Below are 22,195 nucleotides of genomic sequence, written 5' to 3'. Positions count from 1 at the left end.
TTTGATCAGGGTCATTTGAGAAAACGTCAGATGTTGTTATTATCTTGAAGAGTATGATAGTGAGCCCATTCATGATTCAACAGTTTAGTAGTAAGTAATGTAAGTGTGAAATATTGTATATGGATAATTATTTTGAGGTACCATTAACTCAGGATCTTTTTTATTATAAGTTTTTAGGTTTATTTAAATGTTAAATATGAAAACTCTAACTACAGAAAGTGTTTACTGTTGTGGTAAAATTAACCCTTACATCAAAGAAGTTCAAGACTTAGTGTATTTATGTAGAGAAAGGAAAGAAAACAGAAAAGTTAGTTAGCGCTTGTTTCATGGTCAAGAAAAAAACAGACTTGTACTGGTACATAATTGAGTGATTTTTGGGTTATTAATACACTGGCAACACACAACAGCTGATAATAAACAACCAATACACTATCAATAACAGGGTATTCAGACAAACCAGTGCCAAGTCAGTGTATTTCAAGATTGATATCAGATTTACCTGACAAAAACTGGTATCTAGTTTCTGGTATAAAACGGACAAATACAGGGTAACAAACTGACAATATCTTAGTTACAACCATTGTATTTTCAGTGTATTACCCTATGACATTTAGACTATTACCAGAATTGTTCAGTTATTGCAAGATATCTGACATCACTCTGGAAATACAATGACATTATATTGGTTTGTCCAAAATTCCTCCTATTGCTAGTGTATTGGTAATTTATTATCAGCTGTTCTGTGTTGTCAGTGTATTACCATATATTCTTCAGTTAAATGCCAGTTTCGCAGTCTGTCTATTGTCATATGAGTCTTAAACTGCGTTGATAAAGTGTACTGAAATAAAAATATTTCATTTATGCATGATTAAATAGTGTTTTGCATATAGTGTGTTTTTAGTTACTTGTCAGTTTAATGCCAGATCATCGTATGCTGTTACCAGGTCTGGTACTACACTGATAATAAACTCAATACACACTGTGATAACTGGTGATAACAGAATAACAAGCTGGAAATTAGCTGGAAAAAAAACTTAAAATACAATTTGGAATACAATAGTAACACACTGACAAAAAAAAAACTGGATTTACAATGTACACAATTTTGGTAAGGCAGTGGACGTCGCTTCAGGTACATGAAGTGACTCAACAATAACGGTACATTGTGTGCTGTCATAATAGAAACTAGGTGTGTGTCCATAGGACAAAGGTCCCCCACCCAACTCCCCAACCCTCGTGCCACTGTAACATGGTTTTATGACTCAGGTTAAATAATTTTTAAGATGCTTGCAACACAAACTTTTAAGAACCTTATGTGTATTTTTCACTTAGTTAGCCATAACTCTGGCCTAGTTTAGTAAAATTTTAAAGAGAACTCTTCACAGGCCATAAAACAATCCTCTAATGTTTTATGATTCTAGGTCAAGTACATTTTAACAATCATGGTTCCCTTTTTTTGAATAAGTCTGGACACGAAGTCTGGTCTCGTGTAATGAAAAAAATAAAAAAAAATAAGTCAGGGGCCATAACCCTACACGACTGAATGAATTCGGACGCAAAACCCCAGGTGCACAACTACACATGCTGACCAATATTTCTGTAAAGTTTTGTGACGCTATGCCAATTACTTTTGGAGCTAGGCGCGACACAACACTAGAATGACCAATTTTTACAGTCAGGGGCCATAACTCCTACACGACAGAATGAATCCGGACGCAAAACCCAGGTGCACAACTACACATGCTGATCAACATTCCTGTAAAGTTTTGTGACTCTACGTCAAATACTTTTGGAGCTAGGCGAGGGGGGGGGGGGGGGGGGAGGGAGGTTTCACAAAAATAAAACGCAAATGGGGCAATTTCAAAAGTTAAGTTGCCAGTTGGTCAACAGAATAAAGCATAATTTCCTTTTAAATATTCTTTTATAACATGCTGTTGGTTTTGTCTTATTTGTTCATATTATAGCTTCATCCATTTCATCATTAGAAATGAAGGTTAAAATTATTTAATTCTTGATCTAAAGATCATAAATCCTCTGATAAATATGTAAAAGCACATTCCTGTTATCTGATCAGCCAATACAAGCTGAGGGCAGGTCATAAATCGGTAAATTAGGTGCAGCTCATTAAATGATGGTTAGCACATGAAACCCCTAGGTAACACGTCACAGTAATAGCAGCTGATTGTCACTGCAAGAAATTTAAATTAATGGGAATTTGTCTCACAAAATTGTGAGACACTGGTTGCCAACTTTCACCAGTCCCTATGTTCGGAGCCAGGGGCAATAAAAATCTCAATGTAGAAACAACCTTCTGGAGTTACTTCCCTCTTAATGAAGAAAACTGACATATGTAAATAAGAACAAACATAGGGACGGGAGCCAGTCTAGATATCCAGCGTCCGTCTGTCGTCTGTTGTATGTCTGTCTGTATGTCTGTAAACATATAGCTTGTGTATGCGACAGTAGCTTTATTTTTCAAAGAATCTTCATGAAATTTTGTCAGAATGATTTTTGATGAAATCTAGACCAAATTCGAAAATGATTTATCTGGGGTCAAAAGGTAGGCCAATAGGACCAATCAATTTATTTATTTTATTTTGTTGGGTTTAACGTCGCACCGACACAATTTTAGGTCATATGGCGACTTTCTAGCTTTAATGGTGGAGGAAGACCCCAGGTGCCCCTCCGTGCACAATTTCATCACGAGCGGGCACCTGGGTAGAACCACCGACCTTCCGTAAGCCAGGTGGATGACTTCTTCACGTGAAGAATTCTACTCCCCAAATGAGGTTTCGAACCCACATCGATGAGGGGCAAATGGTTTGAAGTCAACGACTCTAACCACTCGGCCACGGAGGCCCCCAGGTCCAATCAAACACAAATCTTGTGCATGCATTAGAGGCTGTATTTTTCCATTGATCTTCATAAAATTTGGTCAGTATGATTGCCTTGATAAGATTAAGTTTGAATATGGATCATCTAAGGTAAAAAAAGGTCACTATGTCATATCAAAGCAAACACTTAAACTCAGGGGACAACATTTTTGGTCCAATTCTAATGAAAAATGGCCAGAATATTTGTTTCCATGAACTCATCACCAAACATGTTTACACTGTTGCAGTGTGTTTTTCAGGTGAACGACCTATGGCAATCATAAATCAGTCAGAAAGTCATCTTGAAACTCAGATGTTCTCTTAAATCATTGGCCAATTAGTATAATATGGGCTTATGTAAATACCTTACATAATGTAACTTTACAAGTTTAAATATATTCATTAAAATCTACATCGAGGACATTAGAACATCATCAATAAATATGATTTGATGATAATGTCCTATGAGTGAATTGTAATATTTCAAGAGTCTCACAAAATCAAGTATACTGATACAACCGATATTTTGCTATACTTTCTCAGTACTTTTTTAAATTAAAAATTCCATATGAAGAAAAAAAATCTATGGTAGAAAATATACAATTAGATTACATAATTATGTTTATGAGTAATAAGCCTTTATTTATTATTATACTGTAATCTGGTAACCAAATTTGGTCAGAAATGCAAAACATTTCCTTTTTTTACAAATATTCAAAGACAGCCATGTGTTTATTCAATAAATTATGTTCAAGTGCATATTTTTCAAATTAAATTACATTTTATCAAATTTAAATACCAAAGATTAAATGTAATTCAAATAGTAATCAAACAATATCAGATTTTTAAATTCTAACTTAGTCCGAAGTTAAGATATATTTCAATTATGAGGCCATTGATTAGACGTTTTTAAGAAATGACATTTTTTCCATGAATCTGAAAAAGAAACGTTAAAGGAGACAACATGATTCCATTTTAAGGTGTCCAGTGTGAGTTATTCTATTTATATCAAAGACACCTATGTCATCTTGTCAACACCAAACTACCTGGATCAGACAGTTGTCATTTGATACAGAATCTTGAGAAGGCTGGCTGTTCAGGTGCTATCAGAGGTCTTCTACCAGCATTTATTTTTACCGTGTACTGTCACTGAAAAATAGAGAAGTGAGAGAAGTGAGAGAATAACAATCTGTGTTTTATTTGACTAAATGGGATTAGCTCTCCCGTTAATATATTGTGACATCATGTAAATTGTTAGAACTACTGATCTTCTACAACCTAGCTTGAGGGTTTCCTCTCACAAATTTGAAAGATTGAAATTTACATATACTATTTCAATCATTTAATTAATTTTATGTAAATAAATGTATAACATATATATACATCTTTCATTTATTCTTTTAATGAAAATAATTTATCACATATACCTACACCTCCTTGAAATGATTTTAAAAGGAAAAATTGCATAAAATACATTAAATACTTAAGACGTTATTACACTTAGATTAAAGATACATGAAATTCTAAACAAAGTTCTAATCTAAAATTCTGTCAAAAATAACATTCAATGAAACATTTAAGATTTGAAATCAGACCTGATCAGATAATAAAACAAACTATAAATGAAATGTATATACCTTCGTTTTATTCCAATATAAGGATGATGATAATCATTAATTCTTTGAAGAATTAGTCTGGAATAATCACAAATCAAACTTAAATGGTTGCTACTGTTGTTACATTTTGACGAATACAGGATTTAATGATCCTTTTGAACATTATGCTGACCACTTTAAAGGCAAAATTTGTTTTATATGCACGTGTATTTGGTCCTTTTCTGAAAGGGGTATGTCATATCTTAAGTTTTCAAAACCTTATTTATAGATAATACAATACAATAGAAAAAAGTGGAAACTTCACAGATTGCCCAACACGACAAAAACGAAAATGTTGCAGGCTCGGTTTGATTGAGCCTGTTCATGGACGGTAGTGGAAATGCATGCTACCGTCCACGCCCTCTAGCCCCGGGTTGAGCAGAACTCAACATTTACTCATGCTAAAAGTACAATGAGCAATTTAGAGACATCCGCAGATGTATTCAAACGGCGGTGAACATGGAACCTTCAATGATACACGTGTTGAGGCGTGTAATTCCATGAAGAGCGGCGTTCGGTCCCCAGATATAGTAAAGGGTTTGCCCAAAACGAGGAAACAATGGGCAGAACTAAACAAACTGGAATTTAGAAAGGGGATATGAGGTTATGTATGTCAATCTAAGTTATATAAAGTCCTTCTAGCTATTCTTGCATCATGGATTGGGAGGTCAAGGTTTCATGCTTGTCTGAATATGGGCATGTGGGGTATTTAATTTTTTATTTAAATACATGTAGGCCTCTACGGTGTAAATATTAAACAAAACATAATAACTTGACACAATAAAACCATTTACATTCAGTATGTATTTATAAAACAGTTAAAGAGGCATGTGCAGATTAAAACATGTTGGCTTACGTGTAGCAATGGATACAATTAAATGTTGTTTTATTTCTTATTTTTCAGCATTCAGTGAGTTTCTATTTCAGTAAGTTTATATTTCTACAGGTACTACGGCAAACACCTTACAGTATGGCAAATGACTTCATTATAATTACCTCTCTAGAACATCCACTCACTTCATAGTTGTTTGAAACTTTGTCATCAAGCAGTCATTTAAAAAATAAATCGTTAAAAATGGTAAGGTTAGACTTCTCAGAAGCACAGAGACTAACAAATATTTGAGACGGGTTGCTTCAAACATCCAACAAGCACATATTAATTTATGCTAAATACATATGGAGGGGAAGGAAATGGTAAACGGCCAAATGGGACCGGGAGAGGGGAAAGAACCCCGAAGGCGAAAGTTGAACAAGGACGCATAAGCAAAGGGAAAGCAACGTTCATAATAACAGTTATACTTTAACGTAAACCACAACAGCGCAAACACTCATGTGCCAAAGTAAAACACACAAACACACCCTTCAAAATAACATAGAAAAACGAACAAGATAACATAAGAAATAGTAGAACATTGATTTAGATTCACAAGCATACAAACGCACCCACGCAAGTAGGAAAAACAAACAGATCGTATACCATCTTAAGATTCCGGCAGCATAAAAAAGGGTAGCCACAAAAACTTACATAAAGGAGGAGTGAAGGCAAAAAGTAGCGTAATTGCAAGGAGAAAGGAGAGGGCAATAAGGGGAGTGATGTGTGTGTTTGGGGGGGGGGGGGGACACGTAAACAAACAAGAAAACATACGCAATAGACAACACAAAACAGACAAACAACGTTGAAAATAAGGGCACCGCCTTTGAACGGTCAATAACCAATAAAAAGAAAACTGGGGATTTAAACGCATTTTGGGCATGCCAACCTCGCACTTACCCTATTTTAAACATGTTAGACAAGACAATATTAATAAAAGCCAACATCAATGCTACATACGCAGCACCAAATACAACACGGATAGTTAATAAATGCCAACATCAAACAAGACATAATACACAACACAAAATACGAGACGAAGCAAGTTGGAAATAGGGGCACCGCCTTGGAACGCTCAGTAACCTAAATAAAAGTAACTGGGGGTTTAAACCCGTTTAGGGCATGTCAACCTCGCACTTGCCGTATTTTCAAAAAGTAAGGCAAAACAATGTAAATAAAATCCCCGCTGAGAAAGGCTCTAACATTAGTGTTGTAACAATTTCTTGATGATATGAATATTTCTATCATTAAAATCATCTAACTTTGAGCAAGCACTTACAAAACGAACAAGTTGTGAAAGATAGACACCGTATTATATTACTCAAGGGACATCGTTTATATACTACTATTCACAATTGTTCAATTTAAATCCAAAATGACGCTTTTGAATTGTTAAATTGTAATTCTTTTGGGTAAAAAAATATTTAACCATTTCTGAAAAATACTGGTTGTCCATATTTAAAATATTATCAAGATACGTTGTGGTTTCATTAAAAGCTTCAAAAATTTCAAACAACACAACTCACAGAAATCCATATTAATCTACCTTCCATAAAAGGAGGTAATCCCGAAGAAAAAATGTATGTTTTTCCAAATTTTGAATTTGAAATTCCCAAATGTGTTACCTGATATAAGTTTTTGATGTTTTAGATTAGTTTTGTAACTTTGTATGTATATATAGGTCATTAAATCAACATTTATAGTGTTGATCAATTTCTGAATGTAGTCCATTAATATTTAACACAATAAATATATTTAATAAATTTTGGTAATTTTGAAAATTTATACATTAGACAATTTCTGAGAGCATTTTCCCAATTTCACATGTGTTGGTGCATAGTATCCCCAAAATGATTAAAACAACGCCTGAAAGAGTTATCTTGGTAAAATAATAGAAATGTCTGTCCAATGTTAAAAACACAAAAAAAAACTCTGTATGGTTTTTAAATATGTTATCGGATCTGAGCAAATATCTTGCATATCTTAAAATGTTTACACGTCCGTTAAAACATAGAATATTCTGATACTCACCTGATTTCATTGTAATGTTATCTTTTAACAATTATCGTTCAATCAGTTGATACAAACTTCACTTATAAACAGACATAATTTATTTTCACAGGTTAAACTCTTTTCTGCCAGAGAATTTTTCTCAATATAGCAAATTTTAACCGAGGACTTAGTTTGAAGGGGCACGTTCAAGCATCACATGCCTATTTGTCATAAAATCTCTGACTGTCATTATATTAATATACTAAAACTTTGCAAAATCATAGTAGATTTCAGCATAAAAAAACAAAGACAAATATCAAACAGGGAATGCCACGCACCAAAAACGCAGCCTTCTCAAAACGAAACCCCCAGCACGCATTTTGGTTTCCTAAATAATGAGCATCAATTGGAGGCAATAAAATAGGAAACATACGCAAAATCATAAGTTTTGGCCCAAATCTACAAGAATGTGTCTGAATGGCCCACTAAAATTTATGTTTCTTTTTGAAATATCATCTTCTCTTTATACAAACAAATATACCTTCCTGCTGAGACCTGTGCACGTTTCAAGATGAAGAGTACAATAGTATGATTATGATTAGCTCCATAAATATTTTTTTTTCCTGCATCAGAAAGTCTAGATCATATATACAAGTTCAACTAAATATTTGGAAATATTAGTTTGATATGAAACCTTGTTAATTTGCCTTTAAAATTTACAAATACGAAAAGGGCACTTTCTAGTATTTTCCACATAAGAAAATAGGCATGCACCCTGATTGTTTGAAAATTAAGCAAGTTTTGGATTTGCATCCTGTTTTAAATGGTAACCAGGACATATATTGAAAAAAAATGAAATACAGGATGTTCTTGATATTGCATCCTCTTCAAAGAAAATTCAGTTTTAAGGAAATCATTTACTATGAGTTTTCCTCTTTTTTGTTCTTACAGAGAACAGGTCTTATATTCTTAATGTTTGAAATATACTCAGCGTCACTGAAAGTTACCACCCTAATGGCCCTTATATTATAAAAATCGCATTGGACTGTGTTAAATACATAACACGACTGCATTTTTGACGCAGCTGAAACGTCACTGGTGTAAAGATTTGTCAAATTCGATTAACTCCATTTGAGGCACGTGCTTCACGTGCAAAATGACTTTTTCCAGCAATGTCGACATGTACGAATTTTCTATCGCAAATCATTCATCGCACATGAAAGTTAGTCGACAGACTAAAAGGAATATGTGAAAAAACAACAGAGTATCCTTGCTAAGAATGCCACGTTTAAGGCACGATCAACCTTTGGCATGGTTGACGCCGAACTTTCATGTCACGACATTGCACGTCGTATGTGCTGTTTGCACCAGACAGTCATGAAATGGGATAGGAGACATGATCAGACAGGGTCTATGAGTAATAGAGCACGCACAGGTCATGACAAAGTGACGTGGATATTGTATAAAATAGTAAAGAGGTATATATTAGGTAGTAACTTTTCAGTGACGCTGAGTATATTTACAGGCTTTACATGGACATTTATAATACTGATAAGATTCTTATCAATGGTTAAGAACAGATATATGTGTGTTGTAACTGAACGTTTTAAATGCATATCTGATACATTTTGATAAACATTCACGTGTATGCAAATGAGCTGAAAATCTTTAATTAATATTATTGTAGAACATTATACAAAAATGAAAACAACTTACTATCTCAAAAAATGGGTAATATGTGACATGTGTAAAAATTGTCAGTTTTATAACACGTGTTTCATTAATTATTGATTAATTATTCTGACAGTATTTACTTTTGCAAACAATAATTAATTCTCCAAACAGATAAATATTTGTATAAAATAATGTTTGGAATGTAATTCTGCTTATTGTTGTCTATCTATAAACACAAATAGTGAAGATCAATAAATGGCTAAAGATACAAACTATTTTATGTGAAACACATGAATATATGCACCAAATGACCTTTAACCTCGTTTATTTCACTATAAATGGCCTCTCAAGGGTGACTAAAGGGCAAGTATTTCTTGTGACACCTATTAGAAAACGTTTAACATTGTGGCCATCCATATTCAGAGAATGCCTACGCAAAAAAGAAAAAACCAAGGAAGAATATCCAAGAGGGAAAGCCACGTTCAAAAAATCCAACCTCCCCAAAGACACACACGAACAACACTTGCACACAATACACAAAAATGAACACAAAAGGACAAAACAAACAAATACAGGGACACAGTGGGGCACTGCCTTGGAATGGTCAGTGGCTAAACCACCACTGGGGAGCTTAAACCGGTTTATGGTGCACCTAACATCACTCTTACCCCCACCATGTTCCAAAGTCACAAGACAGTGTAAATAAAAGTAATCCCCGCCAGGCGAAACCCTGACATACGTAAAGGCAACAGAAGGTATGTAATGTTAAACACAAAGGTGCCCTTGTAGATATAATATAAAAAGGCAATCCTTAAGAACCTAAAACGCATGTACTCAATGTCTTTGCAGAAGACAGAGCAACAAGGGAAACACCCTTAAGGGCCCGACGGAACAGGCCAGAAGACGGAATTAGCTCAGTCCTGGTGGGATTTAAGAACTACTAATCATAGATTCATCCACCTGATCCGTCAGACACAATCAAAGAAGAAAGAGTAGCATCCAACTGTAAACGGGTTGAACACCAAACATGCGGTGTGTCTCAAAACAATTGGGTCATAACCTCTTTTTCATAAAACGTTTAATTACTTTACTAAATACAATTGGAAAATTGCCATGACCCAAAATCTTACGAAGTTTGTAAACCACATCCCCATAAAAAGCGGGTTTTGATATACCTTCCCGCAGACGTGATTTTAAATTGCTATTGTATTTTAAAACCAAATCTGAATTACGATAGTAAAATTTAGAAAAGCATTTTCGTAATTTATAACAACGGTAGCCCTGTTGAAGGAGCTTTTTCGTAATAAATAAGTTACGTTCATTGGAATCTCCAACATGACTACACGCTCTTGCAAACCGAATTAACTGAGAAATATATACCCCATAAGATTTAGCCTGGGGTACATCTCCATCCAAATGTGGGAAATTTACAATACTGAAATTAAAATCATCCCTCTTGTCATAAATTTTGGTATGTATGAAGTTGTCGTAAATAGAGAGATGTAATTCTAGAAATGAAGTAGTATTATCCGAGTTGTTTGTTTTATTACCTGCAGTTCCCTGGGATATATATGTTCCACTAACTGATCAAAAAACAAATTATCCATATTAAGTATATCACCCAGATAGCGTGATGTATTATTAAATGCAGTTATAATGTCTGCCTGTGTATCTTGAGAAAGGCTCAACATAAAATCTCTTTCATAACAATATAAATACAAATCTGCAACAAGGGGTGCACAATTTGTTCCCATTGCAATACCAATTACTTGTCAAAAAACCGCATTCCCTAACCTGACGTAAATATTGTTCAATAAAAAGGAAAGGGCTTTACAAACTTCGTCACAGATCCACATAGTAAAATTCTTTACAATGCAACTAGTAAAAAATGCTTTATCGAAAAGTAGCATTTTCCCTGGCAAAAGTCTTTTGAATTAGGGCAGTAAGTTTTTCCTTTATAAGGTTATGAGGTAAAATGGTATAAAGAGTTGAAAAATCGAAAGTACTGACTGAAGACTCTCTATAATTTTTAAATTCTAAATTTACCTAGGATTTCGTCAGAATTTTTTACCGACCAAAATAATTTTTTACCCGAGTTTTCGTATACTTTGTCACAATATCTTTTCGCATGGGCTTTAACAGAAGTAAGGCATGAAGTTAATAACTTGGAAATATTTGTGGTGGTACAGGAGCTTCTATTGGCGATAAAACGAGCTTTATATGGCTATTTATGTAATTTTGGAATCCAGTACATAGTAGGAAGTTTAATTTGCTGGTCATCTATACAAACTTTCAAATAAGAAACTTCAGTGATGTGAACATTGATCAATCGTTTTTCATCAGAATTACTCGGTGCATAAGTTCTGGTACTATTTAGTTCGTTTTGTAAAACATTTATATAATGTAAGCGTCAAATGATGATAATATTGTTAGCCGCCTTGTCTGCTGGAACTAAAACGTAATTAGAATAAAATTCTTGGATTTCTTTTTCATATGTCTTAAAGTGAACTTGAGCTTAGGTGGAAGTAGGTGCACATTTGTTTTATAAAATGTAATACGGGAATCGACAATTTTAAAGATATTTCGTTTGCAAGAGGATAATGCATTTGAATCAGCATTTTCACCTCGGCACCATTTTACACAAAAAGTTTCGATGGATTCTGCAATCTGACCGTAACATGCATCAAAGCCGATATTTGAAGGAAGTTTGTAGTTAGGCCCTTTAAAAAAATACGAATACGTTTGTCTTTGATAATATCAAAATTACCAGTGATGACATGGTCTGCATCTGGATAGCAAAATTTTAAGTGTTTACGATCACAGGAAGTTGGAGTATTAGTATATATTTATCTAGGTCTGAGACAATTTATTGTAATTGAATATAATACTTCTCACAGGTGTTTTATATTTATAACAGATAATCGGTACTTCAGTGTTTCTGAAATATTTTGGCATAGAATCGATGACACGTTTATCCCGAAATATACTAGGTACATCGATGAAGTCAATACCTTTATTTACAAAACATATTTTAAGGAAATGTCTGTCATGGTCAGATTGAGTGTCGATATGTGGACGGAGAATATTCAAGTTACAATTTTGAAAACTCTAGGCATACTAACACTTAAAACTGTGTCTGCGTTTGACATGTAGTCTGCTAATATTTATGAAGTCTATCTTAATGATGATAAGTGTCAAAGTCTTTTAGTACTTTTTAGTCATCAAATTTTAATATATAAGTTCATCAGCGTCGTGTATAAGTTCATATTCTGTTAATGCGGTCCAAGGGAACTAATACTTGAAATGCGAAATAATGGCAGAAATACAATACCAGTAGTTTATCGTTAATTCTCAGTCAATCAAATAGACCTCATAAACGAGTAATGTTTATTTAAATTACATATACAACGATTATCGAACACTAGGAACAAGTGTTAATGGTTTTATTAACCCTTAGCCTGCTGGCTGAAAGTGATTTTGCATTTGCGACCAGTGCAGAGAAAGACCGGCCTGCATTCCCTTGCAGTTGATCATGGTCTGCACTGTTCGCTGTTTAATGAGTGAATTTTTAGTAAACACGCCTTGGAATAATAAGTGGTACTGCCCGAAATGAATTATGGACCAATCCATTCTAGAAATATAACAGGGCAAGGGTTAAATATTAGCCGTTATAATTCCTTTTGAAATGTGTTATTGGTGTTGAATACGTTTCTACTGACGATAAGTTAATGGGAGGATATGTTTTATGCCGATCCGCTGTATTGCTTGCATTACCTCCTTAAAGAACTTAAGGGTTTGTCAGCATTTCGTTTGAATTGATCATACATAGTGTGACAGTTTAACGCAGGTTACGTGGTAGACTGTAAAATTTGCCAATAATTAAAACCGTGGCAATCAAACCTAACCAGATGTAACTGAAAACCCAATAAAAGATAATAGGTAAAGGTAGATTTCTCGGAAGCACAGAGCAGCAAAAGCACAGCCACAGAGCCAGGCATATGTAAAGTAGGCCTACAACAACAAAAAAAGCTGTAATGGAAAAACATATTACAAACGGGTTGCTTCAAACATTTAACGAGTATATATTAGATTATGTCAAATATAAATAGAGTGGAGGAAGTGGTAAAATGGTGGTTGGGGTTGGGGAGTAATTTGAAGTGGAAAGAAGAACAATGATGAATATACAAAAGGATACGTTCCTTCATAACAATCATACTGCACCGTAAACCACAAAAGTGCAGACACTCATGTACCCAAATCAAACGCACAACCACCCACAACTAAATAACATAGAAAAGAGTAGAGCACCGTTAAGCCTCACAATCACACAAACGCACCCATATAAGCAGGAAAAAACAATTCTGTTCCGCCTTAGGATTGCGTCAGCCAGAATAAATGGTAGCCATGAAAACTAACACAAACTACACGGAGATGGATGCGAAAAGTAGCGCAAATGCAAGGAAAAGGAGGGGCAATAGGGGAGTAAGGAGGTGGAAGAAACACTTATAACAAAAAAGAAAACAGACGATACAAAACAGAAAGAAAACGTTTTGAAAATAGGGGCACCGTCTTGGAACGGTCAGTAACCTACAAAAAGAAACTGGTGGTTTAAGCGCATTTAGGGCATGCCATCCTCGCATTTACCTTATTTTCCACAAGTTAGACAACACAATGTAAATAAAATCCAAGCTGAGAAAGTATTTGAGCTAAAGTCACCAAAGTTTACAGGAATGTTGGTCAGCATGTGCAGTTGTGCACCTCGGGTTTCGTGTCCGGATTCATCCAGTCATGTAGGATTTATGGCCCCTGACTTAGTAAAAAATGGTCATTTTAATGTTGTGTCGCCCCTAGCTCCAAAAGTATTTGACCTAGAATCACCAAAGTTTACAGGAATGTTGGTCAGCATATGCAGCTGTGCACCTGGGGTTTCGCGTCCGGATTCATCCAGTTCTGTAGGAGTTATGGCCCCTGACTTAGTAAAAAAATGGTCATTTTAATGTTGTGTCGCGCATAGCTCCAAAAGTATTTGACCTAGAGTCACCAAAGTTTACAGGAATGTTGGTCTGCATGTGTAGTTGTGCACCTCGGGTTTCGTGTCTGGATTTATCCGGTTATGTAGGAGTTATGGCCCCTGACTTAGTAAAAATATGGTCATTTTAATGTTGTGTCGCGCCTAGCTCCAAAAGTATTTGACCTAGAATCACCAAGGTTTACAGGAATGTTGGTCAGCATATGCAGCTGTGCACCTGGGGTTTAGCGTCCGGATTCATTCAGTTATGTAGGAGTTATAGCCACTGACTTAGTTAAAAATGGGTCATTTTAATGTTGTGTCGTGCGTAGCTCCAAAAGTATTTGACCTAGAGTCACCAAAGTTTACAGGAATGTTGGTCAGCATGTGCAGTTGTGCACCTGGGATTTCGCTTCCGGATTCATTCAGTATTGTAGGAGTTGTGGCCCCTGACCTGGGAAAAAATTGTCATTTTAATGACATGTAGTGGGGGCATCTGTGTCCCATGGACACATTTCTAGTTCTGAACTTAACGCTAATAAATACAGACAGACAGACGGACGGACATACAAATTATTGACGTAAACTGTGTTGTTTCTTTTCAAACAATATAAACATAATTATACATTTAAATATTGCCATGTGATTGTGTACAAATAACGTAGAGAGTAAGCATTTTTCAATAAAATATTTCTATTTTCATACTGACTGTATCTGACAACATTTGTATTTAATTAAAAATATTCGGGAATTTGGCTGTTAACATAGACGCAGTGCTTCCGCTGCTATCACCAACACACTAGTCCCCTAATAAAAAGTGTTAATAAGCGATAAACATGCAAAAAGATATTGATTGGTAATAAAGTTCTCTGCTTTCTGCGGCTGTCTCAGGCGCTCCGAAAACAATTTACTCAAAATGTTGCATTATATCAACTCTTTATTGCATCTCCTTAGGACGGCCAGCACATATTTATGCAATCTCGCCAGGCATATATATGTTTTTGACAACATAGAAAATGACGTCACTCGACCTTCAGCTATTTCCGGAAGTAAATAAAATGAAAGTAGAAATGCTAAACTTGAAAACGAAAGCCGCATTTTGATTCATAGATAGTCAGGGGTCACGCGCAGGGATCGCCCCGTCTAAATGTATGCGCGTGGACTTTTTCTTTCTTTTTTTTTCTTTTTTTTTTTTTTGCTATTGGGGAGCCAACGTTCAGCACCTTATTACAAATTGAAATTACCTGGGCTTTAGTATAGCATATCAGCTTTTAATCTATGAAAAAGTATTTGAGCTCTGGTTAAACAGAAATCCCACAGGGGTCCGTAACGGACCAAGGGTACATTGATAATTTTGGAATTTCATCAAATCGCTCAAAATGTCATTTTTAATGTCGCCTGAGAGTGTCAGTATATGCCTCAGATGTAAGATATGACCGTATTTGAGAGCTGCAGACCTAGACATTTCAGAAATATTTTCAAAGTAAGTTTCTTGTAATAAATGTTGTTTCTACGGAAGCGTGAAAGGGCCATCAGACGCTAATACGTTTTAGTACGTTAAGGCTGTCGAAAGGATAAATGGCTAAAATTTTAGGTATATAAATAAAACAAAATTATATAATTATATATAATTGTGTGTCAAAATACGAGACAGCTATATCGTATTTTTATTTAAGAAGAAACAGATATAATCTATAATGGATATAACAGACTAGTTTGGCTATATGGAAAGAAACAGATATTATAATTCACTATGTGTAGCAAAGCTGATTATCAAGTAACTATCTACTTGCAAAGTACATTATATGTTATGAAATATAGCCATTTTTATTTATTAACATGATACGTCAGCAGTGTAATTTTGAAATAGAAAAGATCGATAAAACGTTTTCCGTAAACAACAGACATGTATTTTCAATATTTTAGTAAAACTGACTTAAAGTAAATAGTTTGTATTTCATATATAATTTTTGAAAAGTAGTACTACAAATATTTTACAACGGACAATATTTTGTCCAAACGATTCTCAGGCGAAAATAGTAGACTACTAAATAGGCAGTGTTATCTATGGCGAAACAGGAGCCGTGACGAGGCATCTAGTATTAGGGCGGCATGAGACATTGACAGGGTGGGTATGCGAGGGGTGTCCCCTCCGAGGTTGTGGGATTTTTTTTGCAAATTGCACCATAATTGACACGATTTACTTGCATTTAAATACCTTATAACCAATTATATCAAGACGTTATTTGTGCCAACTTTATCAAGAAGATCTGTTTAAGCAATGCTTGAAATAATTCTGAAAGACACTGAAATTTAAAAACGTTTCATTGTCTATAAACTGTAGAAAATGTAAAACGGCGCAACTGTATCAATGTGTTGGAAGCTTATAACATATTTAATGAGTTTTTCTCGTCAGGTATCAGTCATCGTCAGAAAATATTGAAGCAACGAACCATTCATTTATAAAAGGGTAAAACACAAGAAAGAGTGATGTGAAAGACGAATGTTGCTTGTTTCTTTTTTATCAGATGTTATTGCATATATATTCTGCATCTATATTCTACAGATAATTAACAATTAAAATATTCTTATTAAGCCTTTACCTGCTTTTGGTATAATACCTGCTTCAAAATGTAAAACTGCACAATGCATAAATGTAAGTCTGCATATAAAATCTGAGAGAATAAAATATATGGTCAGACGTAGGACTCGAACCCACACTCCTGATATTAGCAGCTAAACGCTTTGTCCGCACAGCTACTGGCACATGTGACAGTATATCAATTAAGAACGATATATGTAGTATTTAGTTATATCGATATTTATGCTCGGACACCGAAAATCAATTCACGGAAATATACGGAATATTCATGAGTGCCAGGTCAATACTTACGGACAATACTAATAAACTTTGATAATATGGCAGTTGACCTAAATCAAGCGGACACTGTTTATTTTCCAGTACAGGTAAATCCATATTTGTTTTGGAATAGATCAATGACGGATTATCTTTGAACATCCCTGGACTTACTGGACTCAACTGCCACATTATCAAAGTTTATTAGTATATAATGTATCTAGTTGTGTTTTGATTACGCTACGCTGTGCATTTCACTAGGAACTATTCAACCCCCTATTTTCTTTTCATTTTTTCGTTAATTTGTGATAGAACTCTTATGAAAAATTGGTGTAGGAAAAAGTGATGTTCTCTAAAGATATGTAAAGAGGACATGAAGTTGTCTTTTTTGTTATATGAAACAAAGAAGGATTTGAATTACTGACCTTTAACCCATATGTCCCTAATACTTATATAAAATGCTGGCCTAACTTTTACTTAAAAAAATAATATTTTGAATATGATGTTTCTCTTTTTATTTCTTTAAGTATTGTTAAAAGTCGTATTGCATTTAATTCTATACTGTAGATGTATCAAGTCAGATACTGGAATTAATTTGTACCAGTGTTATCATACAACAACAACTGGTATGGAAACATCTCTTTGTGTCGCAGATTTTAAAGATCTTGGTTTTTGGAATATTGAATTCAGGTGTAGACAACTGAGACTGAATCATGTCTATAAGATTTTCCATAACAAGTCTCCCAGTTACATGCATGAACACTTTACAAAATGCAGTGATATCCATTCTTACGGGAGCAGATCACATTTAAATTTTTACACGCCACAAGTCGATGGGTTTACAACAAATTTATTTTATTATAATGCAATTAAGGACTGGAATAAGTTACCAGTTGACATAAAATCAGCAAAGTCCAAAGCTACTTTTAAGAAACTTTTAAAGAAACATCTATTAACAGAAATGGAAAGAGATGAGAAATCTTTATATATATATTTTAACTGGTTTTGTTTTTAACATTTTTATGGTATTTTTATGAAATCAGTGTTTAGTATTTGTGATATCATGTCAATTCGTGTAGAAAGTTATTAGACTCTTAGTTTCTGCATACGTTTGTATCATCGTGTCATTGATTTGTAAGTCCTATATAATATGTTTATGACACATACACCTAAATCTTTAAAGTCACCCATAAGATCATGACTTGTTAACAACTTCGTATTTAAAAAGGAATACTGTTTTAAAATGGAATGTATCTACCACTCTATAATATGACAACGTAAGATCATTAGTAATCAGTCACTTAAGATCTAACTGTGACAGCATGGACCCCGTTGGAAATAAGTTTTTGCATGTAAATGCCAAAGCTTTACGGGCAATTCAGTGCACCATCTTCATTTTGAAATTATACATATTGGTATTACAACTATCAAGAGGTGATATCAATATCTTTTACATTTTTTGTTTCAATAATTATATATTCAAAACAAGAATAACATCCTGTGATAAATTAAAATCAGTATTATATGATAGATGACTTTACTATTACAACTGTGATATCTGTGAAATACTAGCTGTGATAATGTATTATGCTAAGTAGATTCTCTAATTTGTATTGACATGAAGTGCACAAATAAAATTATTATTATGAAATCCACGAATCCGTCCGAAGGCTGTGATATTGGATTATCGGTTTTTATTGATTTTTGTGATAGGCAAAGACGTCTAGCTTTATCGGCTAAGAAATATTAATAAAATTTCGTAATGGCGATTTCACAAAATAGCCTACTTTGGAATATAGATAAGAAATATACACACAACAAATATATGTTTGAGGTCTGCACGTGTTTTATTGCACGGCATCAGAAAAACAAACACTAGCACAAATTATTGATCGGTGAATTTTATAAAGAATCATGTAATATTATACGCTTACTGAATGGAAGTGGCTATGCGCCCGGTAACTCGTACAGGACAGGCTGAGGTCCGGTAATCAATATGAATAGCGAGAGAGCTATATGTTTTATCTTTAATATGCGATTGTACTTTTCCCGGGATTAAAGAATTATAAATACATGTGTTTCCTGTAACTGAACCATTCAAATAATCGAGGAAAGTATGAAAACAAACTTTTTGTATTCATTTTTTATTTGTTTACGTCGCGCTGCGTAGTTATGACTGTTTCCAGTCAAACTAATCAATCGTAGGCCCAGCGAGATTTGAATTTTGAGACCCATCGCCAGATACAGGTCGGTGCCTGGACTGAGTCCAAAGAATTAGATCCATATGATATAGTAAAAGGGGGACCTTAATCCAAGGCCCAGTGTTATTTTTGAAGCATGTCTGGGTCTGGGCTGGAGTATTTATTGTTTTTGCATTGTTTAATTGTTGTATCCCCGTGAATTGTGTCTAAAGTGCCAAAATAATGAATAGATTATGAAATATATGATTAAATTTATTAAATTTTGTCATCCAGGGTAAGAACCGCGATTACCTTTCTTACACTCCTGAAACGCCTGAGAAAAACTGCCACTGACCATGAACTACACCTATACTCTACTGCTTTATTTTATTAACCATAAACTTTAAAAACATTAAAACTTTAAAAACACATATGAGTCGTGCCATGAGAAAACCAACATAGTGGGTTTGCGACCAGCATGGACAAAGACCAGCCTACGCATCCGCACAGTCTAGTCAAAATCCATGCTGGTCGCTAATGGTTTCTCTAATAACAATAGTCTTTGAAAGCGAACAACATGGATTCTGACTGGATTCGGATGCGCAGGCTGTTCTGGATCCATGCTGGTCGCAAACCCACTATGTTGATTTTCTCATGGCACTGCTCATGTTATACAAAACATTTATATACGTCCGATTGTTGTCAGTACACAGGTTATTTATAGATTACACGCCACGCCTACTGCATAATCGTGTCATATCGATAAATATGCTTATTCTATATACTCGTAAACATTCAATGTACTTTACCGATATCTTTTTACTCTATGTTTTTAAATTGCTGTCATTTTGTCATTTTTTTAATGCTTTTCAGATCTGTTCTTTTTGCACTTTATAGTCCAAAGTCTAAATTTAATGATTATATCGGTATTAGTTACTTTACTTATTGTATAGAAAAGATATTTACGATCGCGCTGTATGAAATTTTACGGTTAATTTTATCAAAATTCGACCGTTTCTATGTGTAATTGCTTATTTTAATTATATTATATTACTAAAAATGCTCTAGCATTATAGCTATATATGTCCTTTAGCGATTCTGAAAATTTGAAGATAAACTATGTATTAATAAATGTTATACACGCGAATCCTGTGCACCCGACGTCTAAATTACGCGTGAGAATTTTTACTTAAAATTTACCTTTTTACCCTGTTGTTTGTTTACCATTGTCTGTTTCCGTCGATCCGTTTACTGGTCATCATTACTACTGGATTTTCCTATGGTGTCGTCTTTCTAGTACATGTTTTCTCGGACTGGGTCTTAAATATATTTAAAACTAATTTAGTAAAACCTGGTGACCTTCCTTGCCGAAATGTAAAGTGGCTGCAAGGATATGTCTCTTAGTTTTAAAATCATTGTCTAAAATTAGCCTAATTATGGCTTAAAATTACGTATATGTTTAAAATCAGAACAATTTAAAAGATACTGGTTGGTAAGAAACTATTTGGCCTTTTGATTATAATAAATAGAACAGTAAAAATAAGATATGTATATATACATTTCAACATATTAAAATTTAAATTAATATAATAGAAATTATAATATTAAAAACTCTTATTTCGGGCTTCTATTCATTGATATGCTCCATAAACAGTCGGCTCCTGTTACTACGTTGTTTCTAAAATTATTTCTTGCTATTCATAGTTGTGGCCCGACCCTAGCAACTTTAATAGATAGCGATTTTTACCTTGAGGATATATCGCTTGTATTGACCGCACCAGTGCCGTTAAGCCTTATATGGTACCACCAGACGGGGTGCATATACAAGCTCAACCCCCTGATTATTGACGCCATCTCTTTTGAACGAAGTTTAGGATTTTAATATGTTTATACACGTTTCCCCTGAGATTATATTTTCTCACTTATCGGACAGAAAAATCTCTATTTTTAGAAGTGCTGGAAAATCTTATCTCACATGGGTTATCCCACACTCCTGTGACGGACTACTTCATGCACTGAATATACATATTATTTATGTAAAATGGTTAAAAATCAGGTACCTTTATCTTTTCTCTCCGTTTCTTATAATGTATTTCTCGATTCAAAATTCATTACTTTATGATAAGAACGTACAGTTACGCTACAAACGATAAAACTAAAGCGGAACTTTGTTATTGTGCGTCACTGAAATGGCACGACGTTACTTCTGCTTACGGACGTCAATTTCCCGCGTTTTAAATAGTTTCATATTTTCATACTTATTTTTATTGTTTCTGTTGTGGTAAGTGAGAAATAATACAAGAAAAGTCTCAGTATCTATAAGGATTACTAGATCTCTAGCCTGCCATGTACGGGTTGTCAGAAGGCCAAGTAACCAGACATCTAGGGACTCAGGGTCTAGAGGTCTGGTTACCGGATCCCCAGCCACTACCTTATTGAATGGCATGTCGGCTAACAGTCAAAACTATTACCCGAGGTCCACGCAGAGTGCAAATAGTTTTGACTACTAACATTCAGAAAGCGTTTACTTTACGGCAGCAGAAGTAGTTTTCACATCATTTTACTTCAGGTTTTGTCTTTATTTTAGTACAATATATTATTAAAATATGCGCAAGACAAATACACAAACAATCTAACAGTGGTTTATATGTATTTGGAAGAGTGTAATAATCATTTTATGTTAAGCAATCCTGAAACAGAAAAAAAAAAATAACTGACTAACTTAACGATCATAACCTCGCTTTTATGCGCGACAATATTCGAGAAACAGTCCGTCCGAAACTATGTTAAAGACAAAATTTTAAGTATGAAAGACATGAAAAGCAAAAATGGTCTATTTTCTAAATGGTCTAAATGGTCATATTCTCTACATAACATCAAAAATTGTCTGGTAAATGTCCCGCAAAATTTAAGTGCATGTACAGAAATCGTATATTCAAGAAAACAAACCTGCATAAATCTCTAAGCTCCTTTCTCACTAATTATCCGCTTAAAAGTGACACAAATAACAGTAACGCTGTGATCGCGGCGGGGTATTTTTGACCTGAGGCGCTTGGCATGCGCATTGTAAACGCGAGATTATCTC

This window comes from Mercenaria mercenaria, chromosome 7 (genome assembly GCF_021730395.1).
Source record: "Mercenaria mercenaria strain notata chromosome 7, MADL_Memer_1, whole genome shotgun sequence".
NCBI classification, from domain to species: domain Eukaryota; kingdom Metazoa; phylum Mollusca; class Bivalvia; order Venerida; family Veneridae; genus Mercenaria; species Mercenaria mercenaria.
Note: the sequence above shows the minus strand (reverse complement) of the source record.